Source organism: Miscanthus floridulus, chromosome 1, assembly GCF_019320115.1.
Source record: "Miscanthus floridulus cultivar M001 chromosome 1, ASM1932011v1, whole genome shotgun sequence".
Taxonomy (NCBI): Eukaryota; Viridiplantae; Streptophyta; class Magnoliopsida; order Poales; family Poaceae; genus Miscanthus; species Miscanthus floridulus.
In genome coordinates, this window is record NC_089580.1 from 183,214,061 (window position 1) to 183,226,949 (window position 12,889).

Consider the following 12,889-nt stretch of genomic DNA (forward strand, 5'->3'; position numbering starts at 1 on the left):
GTTCGAGGCCAGTCGAACTTGTCTTCTAGGCGACGTACCAATTTGCAGTAAGCCTCCATTTTGGGGTCGAGGCAATTTGACTCCTTCATCACTTGATCCACGACTGAGCTACGAGTCGCCTCGGACGTCGAGACGCCGTGCCCCAAGTTCGATGGCGACTTGCAAGCCGTTGATGAGGGCCTCGTACTCGGCCACGTTGTTGGAGGCGGTGAAGTGGAGCCGCACCATGTAGCGCATGTGTACTCCGAGGGGCGAGATGAAGAGCAGACCCGCGCCTGCCCCGGTCTTCATCAGGGATCCATCGAAGTACAGGGTCCAGCACTCCGTCTGAATTTGAGCAGGTGGCAGTTGGGTGTCTGTCCACTCAGCCACGAAATCGGCCAAGACCTGAGACTTGATCGCTTTTCGAGGCGCAAAAGTCAAGGTTTCCCCCATAAGCTCGACGGCCCACTTGGCTATCCTGCCCGAGGCCTCCCGGTTATGAACTATCTCCCCTAGGGGGAAAGATGATACCACAGTCACTGGGTGAGACTCGAAGTAGTGACGCAATTTGCGTCGGGCTAGGACCACGGCGTAGACCAGCTTCTGGATGTGGGGGTAGCGTGCTTTGGTCTCGGAGAGCACCTCGCTGATGAAATAAACAGGACGTTGGGTGGGTAGAGCATGCCCCTCTTCCTGCCTCTCTACCACTACGGCAGCGCTGACCACTTGGGTCGTTGCGGCGACATAGAGTAAGAGGGCCTCATCCCTGGTCAGGGGTACCAGGATGGGAGGATTTGTGAGCTAGCGTTTTGAGTCTGTCGAGGGCTTCTTTGGCCTCGGGGGTCTAAGAAAAATGCTCGGATTTTCTCAAGAGTCGGTACAGAGGCAAACCTTTTTCGCCGAGGCGCGAGATGAAGCGGCTCAGGGGCCGCAAGGCATCCCATGACCCTCTGTACTCCCTTGAGGTCTCTGATTGGTCCCATGCTGGTTATGGCCGAGACCTTCTCTAGGGTTGGCTTCAATGCCTAGTTCGAGACTATGAACCCCAAGAGCATGCCTCGGGGGACCCCGAACACACACTTCTCGGGATTGAGCTTGATGCCCTTCTCTCTAAGGCATTTGAAGGTTATCCTCAAGTTGTCGACGAGATCCTCGGCTTTTCTGGTCTTGACCACGATGTCGTCTACGTAGGCCTCGACGGTCCGCCCAATGTTGTCGCCAAAGACCTGGGTCATGCACCGCTGGTACGTGGCACCTGCGTTTCTGAGGCCGAAAGGCATAGTCACGTAGCAGTACATGCCGAATGGTGTGATGAAAGAAGTCGCGAGCTGGTCTGACTCTTTCATCTTGATTTGATGGTAACCAGAATACGCATCAAGGAAAGACAGGGTCTCGCACCCTGCAGTGGAATCAACGATTTGATCGATTCGGGGTAATGGAAAGGGGACTTTTGGACAGGCTTTGTTCAAACCGGTGTAGTCTACGCACATCCTCCATTTCCCATTTTTCTTCTTGACTAACATGGGGTTAGCCAACCACTCTGGGTGGGACACTTCTTTGATGAATCCGGCCGCCAAGAAGTTTCTGTATCTCCTCACCGATGGCCCTATGCTTTTCCTCGTCGAAGCGGCGTAGGCAGTTGCCTCGCCGGTCTAGATCCGGCCCGGATGTCCAGGGCATGCTCGGCGACCTCCCTTGATATGCCCGGCATGTCCGAGGGACTCCATGCGAATATGTCGGCATTCGCACGGAGAAAGTCGATGAGCACGGCTTCCTATTTGATGTCGAAGGGTGGCGCTGATCCTCAGCGCTCGGTCGTTGGGGCAGGCGGGGTCGACCGGGATGAGTTTGATGGCCTCCACGGGCTTCGAACGCCCCCACGCGATGCTTGGAGTCAGGCGCCTCGCCACTGAGTTGGTCGAGGTGGGCGATGAGGGTCTCGGCCTCCGCAAGAGCCTCGGCGTACTCGATGCACTCAACGTCGCTAGTCGTATGCATGTTCGTACGTGGACTCAATCGTGATGATACCGCTGGGGCCTGGCATCTTGAGCTTGAGGTAGGTATAGTTGGGGACTGCCATGAACTTGGCGTAGCACGGCCACCCTAGGATGGCGTGGTAGGCTCCCCCGAACCCGACTACCTCGATGGTAAGGACTTCCTTGCGGTAGTTGGAGGGGGTGCCGAAGCAGACGGAAAGGTCGATGCGCCTGAGGGGTCACGTGCGCTTCCCTAGCATGATGCCGTGGAAGGGTGCGATGTCGCCTTGGAGCCTCGACCGGTCGATCTCCAAGAGCTCCAGGGTATTGATGTAGAGGATATTGAGGCCGCTGCCTCCGTCCATCAACACCTTGGAGAGTCGGGTGTTACCGATGATCGGGTTGACGACCAGTGGGTACTGCCCGGGATTCGGGACATGGTCAGGGTGGTCGTCTCGATCAAAGGTGATCGCCTCCTGAGACCAGTCGAGGTACCGGGGGGTGGCCACCTTGATCGAGAAGACTTCTCAGTGTTCCCTCTTGCGCTGCCGCGCCATAAGGCACGCCGAGGGTCCGCCGAAGATCATGAAGGCATTGCGTACCTCGGGGAAACCATCGTCCTTGTCATCATCCCAGTCACCGGCACCCTTCTGCTTGGCGTCATCGTCAGGGAGCCCGAGCCTGGCATAGTAACGCCGCAGCATGGAGCAATTCTCGAGGGCGTGCTTGACCGGGCCTTGGTGGTAAGGGCAGGGTTTCTTAAGCATGTCGTCGAAAGGCCTAGGGCCTTTGTGTCCTCGGGGATTCTTGCATTCTGCGACCGTGACCAGATCGGCCCCTAGGACCTCCTGCTTCCCTAGGCGCCCCTTCTTCTTTCTCTTGGGGAGGCGGGAGGCCGAGGCCTCGGGGGCCTCATCCCTCTGCTTGCCCTTGGCATCGCTGTTGAGGAAGATGGCTCCAACAGCCTCCTCACCCGAGGCAAAGTTGGTGGCGATGTCGAGGAGCATGGCAGCTAAGCACGGCACGTTCTGACCTAACTCTCGAACCAAGTCTCGACAAGTGGTGCCGGAGAGGAAAGCCTGGACGATCTTCGAGTCGCCGACGCTGGGCAACTCAGTGCACTGCTTGGAGAAGCGTTGGATGAAGTCTTGGAGAGACTCATCCAGTTTCTGGCGACAGCTCTTAAGATCCCAGGAGTTCTCGGGGCGCACGTATGTGCCCTGGAAGTTCCCGATGAAGATCCTAACCAAGTCGCGCCAGTCGTGGATTTGTGAGGGAGGAAGGTGCTCGAGCCAGGCTCACGCCGAGTCTGACAAGAGCAAAGGGAGGTTGCGGATGACGAGCAGGTCATCGTCCGTGCCACCTAACTGGTAGGCCAGGCGGTAATCGGCAAGCCAGAGTTCGGGGTTGGTCTCGCCGCTATACTTCACGAGATTGGCTGGTTGTCGAAACTGGGCTGGGAAAAGAGCAGCGCGGATGGCCTTGCTGAAGACCCGAGGGCCTGGCAGTTTAGGAGAAGGATTGCGGTCCTCCTCGCTGTCATAGCAGCCACCTCGGTGTGGGTGGTAGCCCCGGGCGGGCCCCTCGTTGTCATGGCATCGTCGCCTGCTGACTACCTCATGGTCTCCCTGCGCCTCGCGTCGATTGCCGAGGCGGTCAAGCAGCAGGGGGACCCAATGGGCTACCGGCGCTCGAGCAGGCTCAGGACGAACCGAGGCTTCCCTATCCTACCGAGGTGGTGCCGCGGGCAAGTTCAAGGTGCCCCCGTGCCATCGGGAGGCGGAACTTTCGGCCTGCTGTACCGCGGCGGTCTCTAGGAGATCTCAGAGCTCACCGCAGACCTATCGCCCCTCCGTGGTAGAAGGCTCGGGCATTGCATGGACCAGCATTGCCGCAGCCACGATGTTCTGGCTAGCGCGATTGAAGACTGGGGGTTGCTCACTCCCTTCATCATCGTGGATGCGGTGATGCACATCGCGGGCCCTCTGTCGGGCTCCTCCGCCTTCGCCGTGACCTCGCTGTTCCTGTTCGAGAGAGTCTCGAAGTTGCTGTAGAAGAAGTCGGTCTTGTTCGACCTTGGCCTGGAGCTCACGGTGCTATTCCAGGTCCGGGCGTTGAGGTCGCGCAGGAGCGAGGTTCTCGTTCCGTGCTGCCGGCAGGACAATGCGTGGAGGTGTGGCGGCGCCTGTACCTAGGCAAAGCGGGGAATGGCTACCTACCCCCTCATCCTCCTCGCCCGCCCTCGGCATCCCGAGCCCGACGTGGAAACACTCGCGAGTGGGGTCGTAAGCACCTTCATCGTTGGAGTCAGAGTAGCCGAAGAAGTAGTCGCTTGCAGTCCAGAAGCGGCGCATGGTTTCAGGGTCATGGAACCCGGAGAAATCCGCTCCAGCCCATGCCTCGTCCTCTTCCGAGGAGTCGGCGTAGGCGTGGGTCGACGCGGTGGTGTTGAAGTCGAGGGCGAAGAGTTGGCGGCGTGCTGAGGGATCCACTGAGCAACAGCATAAGCGTAAGCATAAGAGGCGGCAGCATTTCTCAACCCAAAGGGGTATGGGGATGGTGCCGTCGCTGGACTTTGCTTCGCCGGGATTGGCTCCTCAGGGAGTGGTGGAGCGGAGCTTGATTGACTGGGCATCGCCGTGTGCCACCGGCGATTTTCCTTTGTCCAAGCTCAGGCTAGACAGGTCCCCAGCCAGGGACCCTGTGCCAACAGCTGGTCGTAGGATATCTGCGGGGAGCGGCGTGCCACCCCGGATTCAGCGTAGCGTCGGGGTGGTCTTGCTCGCATTGTGCCTGGCGAGCACGGCGAGAGCGGCCGCCCGGGCGCCACCTGCGCCTGGGCTGCCGGTGCGTGACTTCATCGTCGGTTGGTGGGGCCTGAGCAGTGAGGAGTACCATGTCGTACTCATGCCCTAGAGACATGAACTCTAGGCTCCCAAACCAAACCACCGTGCCGAGACGCAACGGTCATACGGGGTCTGCCATCCGGAACTTGCTGGGATGACGAAACTAACACAGCAGAGTCCCCTACCTGGCGCGCCAACTGTCGATGTTTCGGACCGGGGGGTCCTCAACCGACTGGTGAATTTGAACTGCGTGCCTCTAATCCCGGATGGTGATGCAAAGAGACACAAGGTTTATACTGGTTCAGGCAATCGATGCCCTACGTCTAGTCTGAGAGATCAATCTTGTATTCCTTGCACCGAAGTGCTAGTAGTAGGGGGTTACAAGCACAGTGAGAGAGGGAGCTGATCCTAGGTCTCGGCGACGGGTCATGTGGGCTGCTTGAGACGTTGCTCTCAAGCGGCGGGGATGTGTATGTGTGTGTTACAAGGTGTTCTCTCCTGTCCGTCCTCCTCTAAGTGGCCCAAGTCCTCTCCTTTTATAGTTGAAGGGAGAACAAGGATAGTACATGTGCTGACTATACGGCATCGTGCCAACAGGGGCGGTGTGTCCGAGCCCTGTGGCCTGTTCCTGTGGCGATGTGGTCGTCGGAGTGGTCCGTCCTTGGAGCACTGGGGCGACATGCTGGTCACGTCCGATCCTGTGCGTCATGGGAGCCCCTGGGCTGCCTCGGAGCAAGCGCGGCGGCCAGGGCGCGGATCGCTGTGGATTGGCGGCGCGTGAGGCTGAGGCTCGGTCGGTGCCGAGGCTGCACCGCAGTGGGGGGGTCTCGGTAGACACGAATCCCAAGGTAGCTGAGACCCTGGTGCATAGTGCTGAGGCCCAGAGAGAGCGGCTGATCCGGGGTGCTAGCTTGGAGACGATGATGAACCGGGCCAGGCCATCCATGTCGTGTTGTTTTCGAGGCGGGGATCGCGGGGCACAGTGCAGTGTGGGCGCTGATCGTGGGCACAGCATCAGGATACAGTGACCGGTAATCCCCGCCGTGCCCTGTCTCAGCCGATATGGGGCTGATGCGACCTCATGTCCCGTCGACCATTCTGTGGTGTCGAGCCATCGTTCGGCTAAGATTGCGGGAGTGGTTGACGTATTAATGGGACATGACGTGCTGTCGGGAAGATCGGCCAAGGCGGGGGCGACGGACTATGGATAAGCTGGCCTCGCGCGATACGGAAAATGAGGCCTCGCGCGAGACGGAGGATGAGGCCTCACGCGAGGCGGAGATTATACTCCCTGCCGAGGCCTTCCGTGAAGAGCCTCGCGCGAGGCGGAGATTGCGTTCCCTGTCGAGGCCTTCCGTGAAGAGCCTCACGTGAGGCGGAGATTGCGTCAGGACGCCGAGACCTCCTGCGCGAGGCTCGAGGCGAGGCGGAGAGCCTGGTGGGCTCGGACGTGGCGGGTGAGGGGCCCACGGCTTACCTTCTAGCTTTGTTTTTTGATGGGACTTAAGTGACCCCTTTGATGTTCGCTCGGGGTACCCCGTTCTACGGTACCCGACAAGCAGCAAACGTTTTGTCCCTGGTATTGCAAAAGACTTCAGCTTGTGAAGAAAAGCCTGCATTTTGAATCAAAGAACAAATTAAATAAACACCCATAAGGAATTAGATCTGATGTGTCAAACACAAGAAACTGACATGTATCACCATATGTCTGAGGATCATGCTGCATTGATTGGGGCAAAGAAATATTGTAGACCTCACTTTTAATATACACAGTTGGAGGATCTAGAAAAAGTCCCCAACCTGAATACCTACAAAAGAAACCTCATGTAATTGATCTCAGCTTTACTTACTGATACGATAACCAACAGGAAGGTAGGAGGTTGTAAAAAAAGGAGTGTGGCCGAGTCTTACTAAATTCTTAAGAAAAAATAGAAAAGAAAAATCCTATTAGGCTATCAAAGAAAAGGCTGGTACAGAAAAGACCACACCGAAGAGTATAAACGCCAAGACAATAAGCATAGTGAAGTGACAGAAAAGGGCACAGTTCCGAAAGAGAACTCAAGAAGAGTAGAGAAGTCTAAAAACATCAAGTATAGTAACTACAGTGCTCAAATTCATTACCATGGTTGCTGAAGAAAAGATGTATAAGCTGATGGAGCTTGAGCTTCCATAGCACCCAGAGTATCACCATGATAGGAACCATTTAGAGCAAGTACCTAGAGAGGAATCAATTGTTAAGAATATATTAGGATGCACAAAATGGGCATTTATAGTTATTTATACAACATTTATATTAAGTTGTCCCCTGTAAATACTAAAACATATATGAAATATAATATAATTACTGAAATAAACACAGGGTTATGGTGATCAACTGAGGTTGATAGTCGTGAAGAATAAACAAAAAAACATCATTCTCTTATTGTGAATTGTTTAGTAGTTCAGTCAATAATTAAGTAAGGAAGACAAGGATGTTTAGTATGGCCATAATATACCTTCAACTGAATGTTTCTTTCATTTCTTGTACTATTTTCACTGCCAGACATAATTCCATGATCAAGACAAAATTTACGAAATGCCACCTTCAGAGCAATTTCAATCATAGTGGATCCATTGTCTGAATAATAGATTCGAGAAGCCCAACCTGAGAAAAAGGGGAAGTTGTGACACAAATAAGCCAATACAAATATGGCAGGCACACGAAAAGAAATAATGCTATCACCCACGTGGAAAGAGTTGCAAGAAATAAATAAGAAAACAAAACAATAACACAAATATTGAAATAAAGGAAGAAATAATCATATTGTACAAGGTTAAACTATTGACATGACCCATAAAAGCATGTCTCATTTCACATACACATCCTTATAATCGCCTCATTTCTTGAGGTAAACATAACAAATCATCAGGCACATAAGCTCTAGATATATCCAAGAAAAGGGAGAGAATTAGGAAGGTGAGACATATTTCAAGCGCCAAGTCAATTTTCATATTAATATGGCATCAAATTCATTATAGAGTACCATAGAGTTTGAATTGAGCCAATGCTGAGTGAAAGAAAAGCTAAATTGACAAACCTTTACCAACTCCTCCAAGTAAAACTTCTGCAGAACGAAGAGCAGGCTCATGAACATTCTATGGAAACATCACATGACCATATCTTGCAGCAGCATAACCCATATCTCTTGCAAGTTCAATCTAATGAGTAAAGACAAGTTTAGGGCTTTAGGCTACAAAAATTGCCTGTCAAAAGTTCCAGTATACAAGTTTAGGCTACAAAAATTGCTTGTCTACACAACTTTACCAATAAAAAAGTGTAAAAGGGAGTTCTTGTAGCAAAATAAATCACATATGCCGGAGATGTGAGGAGAAAACTTGCAAGTTAGAATCAGGCCCTTGAGTCCACCAACTTGCGCATGCATCAAATTGAGGGACGAGCATTTTGTCTTTAATCTACATAAAAAAGGGCGTACCCAATGCAGAGAGCTCCCGCTCTGTGCGGGGTCTGGGGAAGTGTGTCAGTGGCAAGCCTTACCCTTACCTGTGCAATGCGAGGAGAGCACGACTCGAACCCGGGACCTTTCGGTCACATGCGGTAAGACTCTACCGCTTGCACTAGGCCCGCCCTTCTTTAATCTACATCAACGATTTAGAGAATTGATATAATGATCACTTGATCAGCCAACCTTGTTGCACAATCAGAACTTCATTACAAATTTCTTTTGAAGAAATAATGAAGAGAGAGGAGCAGAACTAGAAAGTGGACAAACCTTGTACACAGAAAAATTCTCACCACAACGCGAATAAATTACTGTAACAGAATCTTGAGGAACAAGATTGTGCTGAGTAAAAGGCCACCACAATAAATCCTTTGATTTTCTTTGCATGCTGTTTAACCTCCCTATTCTTCTGGAATGAAATGATTGCAGGGCATCTTTAAGAAAATTAAAAGCTGAGGATGACTCAAAAAACCAATCAGTCAGGTCATCTGAAGGATCTTCAGGAACTTGTGGCAAGGTAAGCACATGTACCCTAAACAACAAAATCAATAGAGTTTAAAGCTATCATAAACAAAAGCAGAGCAGCAGAACTATTCATTTAATAAAATAAAAGAATTAAACGGATGGTCATGAATAGAAACCTGTTTCTCAAGTAAGAAAGCAAGAATTTGTCATTTGATAACTCACGATCTTCCAAAATAAGTGCGCTCACATCATACCCTCTAAGCAACAAAGTTTCATACACAGACAAAGTGGATGAAATACCACCAAGACGGCCATCTCCAACAAGAATCGCAGGTAACCTAAAAGGCATGTCAAGAGTTGAAACAAATCAATAACAGCCAGATAAAAGATCAACTCAACAAATAGACGTTTAAAATGTTCAAGGCTTCAAGCTAACAGTTAACATCAGAAGGTGATTTAAGAGGTTAAGGCATTTTGAATTTTAATCCATCAGTTGACCTAGCAGTTATTTTACATGCAAAACTTAAACTGTAAAAGAAAGGAAAGAAATAAAGAGAATAATACGCAGAACATCACAAGATTTATTCGAAGAATTCACAAGCTCAAAAACTACAATTCAAGAATCATTAACTGCCAATAGTAAGCTAGCCAGATAATATCCAGAACCAGAAACTGGAGTATGTAATTGTTTACTGAGCTGCGATAACATGGAATTGCTCCAGTGCAAGAACAATTGAACAGTCATTTGTTTATCCTCACCTAAAGACAAATCAGAATCTGTGGAAGCAAGAGAAGGCCAAAGCATAGACACAAATAATTTTTATGTCCTTCAGGCGATCTCGGTGACAACTGACAACATGGGGAGGGAACACAAAGAATGAGATATAGGGATTCCTGGCAGCGATTTTTAGGGAGTCAAGTTGCATCATACGACTCGAGATGTTTGAATTTAGCTAAATTTTAGGCTTATTTGAAAACAACTGTAGAATCTTTGTTTCAACTCTTTGAAAATATTCAAAATATAGCCTAGTAAACTTCAGAACAGTTGCTTGAATGTCTCAGATAGAGACGTCTTAATAAAAAAATGGTGTGAATGGATACAGCTGATCCTGACCTATGGGACCCTTAGCATCAAAATCAACAACATCCAGGGGGCTTATTTTAAAACTGGGAATGAGTTAGACAAGGGGATCTCTTATCCCCCTTTTTATATAAAATCACTGCAGACACTTTAGCCAAGATGGCAAACCTCGCACAAACCAATAATCTGATCAAAGGGTTAGTCCCTGAATATATTAATAATGGGGTGGCCATTTTGCAATATGATGATGACACCATTCTTTGCATTCAAGATGTCAAAGAAAAAGCTGCTCATTTGAACCTGCTCTTATACATGTAATGAAGCCATGTCTGGGTTGAATATTATAACTTTTCAAAAAGTAAGGTGATTCTGGTTAGCCAAGACATGAACAAAATGGTTGACTTCTCTAATATGTTTAACTGTGCAATTGGTAAATGGGCTATCAAGTACCTTGTGTCCCTGTCTCTGGAACCAGTTTACATACTGTTGACTGCCTTCCAATTGAGAAAAAGATGGTAAAGAGGCTAGATGGATGGCAGGGGATCTCTCTAGCCTTTTCTTTCTTTTTTTCTTTCTTTTTTTTTTGTGTGTGTGTGGGGGTGGGGGTGGGGGGGATGATTCTTATCACCAGATGAGAAAAGCGCACATTCATCGTAAGGTGAAGTGTGCCCACTTAGTCCTCGAGCCTGCTGGAAGATGAAGAATGAATCTTGTAGCAGGGTCAAAGAAAAAGAAGTCTAACCTACGCAGTATCAAGACCCCAGGACGTGCTGCCCAAGATCAGCACCCTGATCCGAACAGCATGGAGCAGCTTGATAGCACACCGATGAGACTGTAGCAAGATTCGACCACCAAGGGAGCACCGAGGAATCCCCGGCATCGCTAGCGATGTCCGAGCGTCGAAGAGCGAGGAGTCCCCGGCGTCGCTAGCGATGTCTGAGCGCCGAAGAGCGAGGAGTCCCTGGCGTCGCTGGCGATGTCCGAGCACCGAAGAGCAAGGAGTCCTCGGTGTCACTGGCGATGTCCGAGCATCGAGGAGTGAGGAGTCCCTAGCGTCGCTGGTGATGTCGGTCGAGCACCGAGGAGCGAGGGAGTCCCCGGCATCGCTGGCGATGTCCGAGCACCAAGGAGCGAGGAGTCCTCGACGTCGCTGGCAATGTCCGAGCATCGAGGAGCGAGGAGTCCCCAGCGTCGCTGGCGATGTCCGAGCACCAAAGAGTGAGGAGTCCCCGGTGTCGCTGGTGATGTTCGAGCACCGAAGAGCGAGGAGTCCCCGGTGTCACTGGCGATGTCCGAGCACCAAAGAGCGAGTAGTCCCTAGTGTCGCTGGCGATGTCCGAGCACCGAAGAGCGAGGAGTCCCCAGCGTCGCTGGTGATGTCTGAGCACCGAAGAGCGAGGAGTCCCCGACGTCGCTGGCGATGTTTGAGCATCGAAGAGCGAGGAGTCCCCAGCGTCGCTGGCGATGTCTGAGCACTAAAGAGCGAGGAGTCCCCAGCGTCGCTGACGATGTCCGAGCACCGAGGAGTTCCCGGCGCGCTAGCGATGTCCGAGCACCAAAGAGCGAGGAGTCCCCAACGTTGCTGGCGATGTCCGAGCATCGAAGAGCGAGGAGTCCCCGACGTCGCTGGCGATGTTCGAGCACTGAGGAGTTCCCGGCGTAGCTGGCGATGTCCGAGCAGTGAGGAGTTCCTAGCGCAGGTGATGTCCGAGCATCGAGGAGTCCTCGGTGTAGGCGGCGATGTCTGAGCACCGAGGAGCGAGGAGTCCCCGGCGTCGCTGGCAATGTCCGAGCACCGAGGAGTCTCCGGCGTCGCTGGCGATGTCCGAGCACCGAGGAGCAAGGAGTCCCTAGCGTCGCTGGCGATGTCCGAGTACCAATGAGTCCTCGACGTCGATGGTGATGTCTGAGCACCGAAGAGCGAGGAGTCCCCGGCATCACTGGCGATGACCTGAGCACCAAGGAGCGAGGAGTCCCCGACATCAGCTAGCGATGACCGAGCACCTGAGGAGCGAGGAGTCCCCGATGTTGCTAGCGATGACCGAGCACCGAGGAGTCCCCGGCGTAGGCGGCGATGTCCGAGCACTGAGGAGTCCCCGGCTGTAGGGGGCGAGGTCCGAGCACCGACTGTAGCTTAACGACGTCCAGTGCGGTGAAGTGTGCCCACTTAGTCCTCGAGCATGAAGTATTCGTGCGCCGAGGAGTAACCAGCAGTAGCTGGTGATTAGTTCGATCAACTGGTCAGCGACTGGAGTCCATGAACCAAGCGGTCCTGACCAGTTGATCGGTGGAGAAGTCCGAGCACCAGGTGGATGATGATCCTAGCAATACAAACATGTAGAACGGGTAGTACATGATGTAAAAATAAATGAACTCTGGAGAAAAATCAGCAATGGTGATGAAACGACAGTATGCAGTTCGGCTATCAGTTGGCAGTGAAAATATATTTATGTTAATATAAACCGCCCGAATAGTTAGTGTGTAGCTGAGTCTCCGGCCCTAGCTAGCCCATAGTCCATAACGTCGAGCGCGGAGCCCGTGCACATGTAGGAGGAACAGGCGTGACCAAGGAGCCACTGCCGACCACCCATAACGTAGAGTGCGGAGCCCGTAGCATGTGTAGGGAGGAGCCGGAGACAGGGCCGTCTCTGGAGGCGTTCGAGCATCAACAGGACTATTCGAGGGTTCAGAAAATCGTTTGGAGAGTAAATATGGAGAAAACAGTTCAGAGAAACATTATGGCGATATACGAAGATTGGAGAATATTTAGAAGAATATTAAAGCGTGACTTAGCTTTGGATGGAGCGTCTAGTCGGCGACGTATGGCGTTATCTGGTCGGCGTTGACGGCGTTGCTCGGCCCTCGAGCTTTCCAGCCTGTCGTCATGGCGGCGGTCGAGGTTGTCACGGCGCTGTTCTTCACGGCGATCATCATTGCGATGTGGAAGATGGTCAGAGTAAGGAGTCCGACGATGTCGTCCTTATATTAGTGATCAGCCTTAGGAGATTCGAGGAGATCATTGACTGGTTGGAGAAACGA

General features: G+C 51.9%; 1 pseudogene; it reads right to left on the reverse strand.

Annotated features, from left to right (window-relative positions):
* Window positions 1-12,889, reverse strand: part of LOC136467971 (bifunctional dethiobiotin synthetase/7,8-diamino-pelargonic acid aminotransferase, mitochondrial-like) — a 48,727-nt pseudogene that overhangs the window by 14,680 nt on the left and 21,158 nt on the right.